This window comes from Pinus tabuliformis, chromosome 1_2 (assembly GCF_031772625.1).
Source record: "Pinus tabuliformis cultivar Carrire ecotype Pingquan chromosome 1_2, CPIR1, whole genome shotgun sequence".
Classification (NCBI taxonomy): domain Eukaryota; kingdom Viridiplantae; phylum Streptophyta; class Pinopsida; order Pinales; family Pinaceae; genus Pinus; species Pinus tabuliformis.
Genome location: NC_142298.1, coordinates 663,440,680 through 663,445,064, shown reverse-complemented (window position 1 = coordinate 663,445,064; position 4,385 = coordinate 663,440,680). Strand labels below are relative to the sequence as shown.

The 4,385-nt window shown below is 35.3% G+C and overlaps 1 pseudogene; it reads right to left on the bottom strand.

The window, feature by feature from the left end:
• Positions 1–1,907: 1,907 nt before the first annotated feature.
• Positions 1,908–3,329, bottom strand: LOC149207438 (ferritin-like catalase Nec2 pseudogene; annotated as a pseudogene).
• Positions 3,330–4,385: the final 1,056 nt, after the last annotated feature.

The following is a 4,385-nucleotide window of genomic DNA, read 5'->3' as shown; positions in this document are numbered from 1 at the left end:
ATATGATTAATTCATTTGTATATGATGTTTGGATTATTTTTTTATATCATCATATTTCACATCTCTTCATTATAATATTTAATAATCCATATATTTAATTAGTGGTGTAACATTTGACAACCACATTGGATAGCACAATAGAATAAATTAAAATATATTTCATGATATATCAATAAGGGGCTCTTTTTCATATAAAATAGGATAGTTATTGGTAACCACTTGTCTTTTAATTGGGAATCTATGTCCATTACATTAAACAAAATGCATGATTTTCAGAGACAATTATTTTAAAAAATACAACAACTTGGATTGATACCCAAATAGATCATCATTGTTGGTTGAACCTCTTGTCAAGTGAATTGGAGATTCCATGACTTGATTTATTTGGACAATTTTTTGGCTGATTCATAGGTTGTTTTCATCTTCTTCAAGTTCCATCTACAAACATAAAAAATAAAGTAATAAAGTGTAATGAGTGTATCTAAATTTTCAAGAATATTGAAAATTGAAATAAATAATATACATCAATGTAAATTTAAAATCAATTTACCATAGAAAGAATTAAGTCTTGAACTATATACATTCTTTCAAAATCAAATCTCATGCCTTCTTCCAACAACTCCTCTATTGGCTAATTTCCATACTTTCTTTAGTGCAAGTTTGGTAAGCCATAATAAATCATAGATTTAATATAAAATATTTTTTTGATCTATTAATTATAAACCCAAAGAAGTAAAACAACAAAGATAGTTACAAATTCCACAATTAGTTTTAGACATTACAACATATACTCACAACCCATATTTAACCCAATGTCAATCAATTCTTCGCATGAATCTTATTGTATCTTAGCACCTATTTGAAGACATTCAAAGATGGTTGTTGTAAACAAATTTAAAATATATAAAAATCAAATCTTTAGTTGTTATAAGGAAATATTAAGAATTACTCATAACTTTGATATCTTTCTTTTTCTTCCTTATTTATTTGTTGAATGAATTCCATTTTTCATTCTTTTCTACAAGAAAATACTTGAAAATTAATATTTAATGTTAAATTATTGGCTTATATGTACCTAATAGAAAAATTCAATGATTACATACATTTGAAAACCACAGTTGTTGTTGAGATGGATCCACATAGAATACTTCACATTATAATGAAAATATGAAGAGATGACAATATGTGCACATTGTTTACAACCAATCAAAGTGTTTTTAAAATTAATTATTACTTGGCACATTAGTTGAGATTTTGTATGGTAATTTGGAGGGAGTTATATTTATATAAAAAGAAACATATGCACCTATTGAAGCACAAATACTTTTTAAAGCATCTCAATGTTATTTTTTCATCATCAATTTTAATTTATTGGAAGTATTTAAAAATTATATCATATTATATTGAAAAATTGGGTCATTGTGATAAGGTTAGAATGGTGAATGCCTCCGGACTAAAAGTGCATTATGGTATTCTTTGATATGCATGAACTAAGTTATTAGTATATCTCATTTGTGGACTATTGAATATAATCTATTAGGTAGTACATAATTTGGTCTTTTACTTAAATTAGATTAAGCTAATAAGTTACTTATTCTTAATTTTAGGAAGTAAATATAAAAATAAAAAAAATAATAATAATTTTGAATAATCCTATTGTAAAAAAAATAAATAAGAGTAGTAATCATTTTGAATAATCCTTGAAAACCTTATTGTGAAAAAAACCACGCTCACTCCATCAATCCATCTCATTATGAGAAATGAACCAGGAAACATGGACACAAATTGAAGCTTATAAGCCTTTATTTATTTGAAGTTCCACGTCACGGAATTTTAGATAATGAGACAATGGAACGGAAGACATTAGGCAAACGGCCCTGAGCATATGAGGTATTTACATTGGGAAGAAGACATATGACATGAAAGCAAACATTCAAAACCTAGGAATTAAGGTGGTGCATGGTGTCAAAGGAGAAAATGACGGCAACAAGTAATTACTCTCTCTCATTTTAGGATCATGGTTTGGAGAGATATTGGCGTGCAAAACGTCCATCACCACCACGAGGGTAGAATCCTCCAGGGGATGATTCGTTACCCGATGCGTAGACTATCCTCAAAATCTGGGCGGGAGTGCGTGCATATGCAACAAAGTATTTATCGCCTGCAAGAATGTATCCTGGAATCAATCCCTGGTCAGCAATTCCTGTGTCTCCCAGGGTATTCCTTAGATTGGAGAGCCGTGATGTGAAATCTGAGACTTTGTATGGATATGGCACCACCCGGTCATCCTTTTGTTTAAACAATAAAGCACGGATAACCGCGTCCTGTCCCGATTCCACTCCAAGAAGCCCTGCTACCAACTGTATATTCATAGAATATACAACAAAACAAATACAACACTAGGATTTCAGATAACAATTATTTGACTTGGCCGATTCCTGAATTTTCCATCCTTAATACGCATAATTGACGAATATGGCTTAAATCTGTCGAATTCCAAAATATCCCGAAAAACCACCATCCAAATACCCATCTCTAATATGTATAAAAAAAATAAAAAAATCTAACAATTTATTTACTGGTAATGCAAAACAAAACGTAGCAGTAATTTACCCGCTTGGCAGTGGGGTCTTGAAGCTGAGCATTGGCGCCGACATAGCCCGTAAGTCCGACATAGGGAATCAAATAACTTGCAAGTAGATAATTGAGACTATTAGCGTACGGATTAAAAGGAGGCGACAAAGTGGTATTCAATGCAATGTCGACGGTTTTGGCAAAATTTGAAGCGCTCAGATCCAGTTGGGGTCTAGGAAAGCCGGGCACAGTTTTCTTCAAAGCCCTGCGTTGGATTTCATTGAAGAATTAGGATTGTTATACATATTAATTTAATGTAAAAGTTACAGTGGTAGTGGTTAGAATCCATATACCACCAATTCTGCTGGATTAAAATAAAATTAAAATACCAATTCCGAGAGCAAAATAGAATAACAGAGACACTGATGAGATTACCTGAGGTGACCAACTTCCTGGTCGGCAAATTCCTTGATGGCCTCAAAGAGGAATGGATCGAGGTTAGCCTTCTGTCCGCCTATGGGAGGTGGTCCACCGCTTACGAGCTCTGGTGCAACCTTATCCAGTCCATAACCGAAGACTGACCACAGGAAAAACTCGGCTTCCAAGTACTCTAAATTTATAGGAAATTCAAGCCAGTCTACATCCCCTCCTTTAACTGGCACAGGGGTGTAGTCCGGTTCAGTACTTAAATTAATTGTACTTTGATGCAAACCTTGTACTGGTAAAGCCTGTGCCATTGGTGAAGCATTAAGGGATAATATGTGAGAATAATGTAGAAATAGAATTAGTTATGAGCAGTTGAACTGAATTAGTTGTGAGCAGTTGAACAAGAATTAGTTTGTGTGGTTAGGAATTGGTTGCACATATTTCCTATATAAGTGTGATGTAACAGAGCAAATAGATTAATGAAGTTATGTGTTCTCTTTGTCTCACGTCTGGTTTTCTGTTTAATTTGGTATCAGAGCTCAGGGTTTGAGCTGGGGTGAGAGTGCAGGTGAGGAAGACCGAGTGGTGTTTGCGTGAGGCCGAGTGCGTATGTTGCTGCCAAGACCCCTGTCAAGAACTCGGGTAGCAGTGTTTTAAGTTGGTATAATCCATTTGCTGGTATGCTGTCACCATAGAACCGGCCCGTTGCAGCCATCAAGAAGCTGTTGCTGCGTGGACTGAAGAACCGTCCATCTGCTGTTGTGCGTTGGAGTTTTGAGTGAGGCCTGAAGCAAGGGTCTCAGTTGAAGGCTGTCAAGAACCGTTTGCTGGAGTTTCTTTGATTTTCTTGAAACCTGTGTGTCATTGCTGTGTGGAGTGCGTCGAGTCTAGAAGTGAAGAGCCAAACGGTGAAGAAAAGAGAACACATAACTTCATTAATCTATTTGCTCTGTTACATCACACTTATATAGGAAATATGTGCAACCAATTCCTAACCACACAAACTAATTCTTGTTCAACTGCTCACAACTAATTCAGTTCAACTGCTCATAACTAATTCTATTTCTACATTATTCTCACATCCTCCCTTAATGGAGAAATGGATTTTCTACCATACCTAACTGACTTCTAGAACTTGTACTTTGAACATCTGCTGTATTCTCTAGATTGATCTAGCTACTGCATTAACAGAGGGTAGTTGGAATTAATATCTTTCTACCATAGGCACAGAGCCTGCGAATTGATGTGAAGAGGCTGCCGCTGTTTTCTAACTACAGAGCCTGCGTGAGGCCAGACGCCTGGCTTGTGGCAGATCCGTGAGGCGTCCAGAATCGTCCGTCGAGAAGCGAGACAGTGAGGGGTCCAGAACCGTCCGTCGAGAAGCC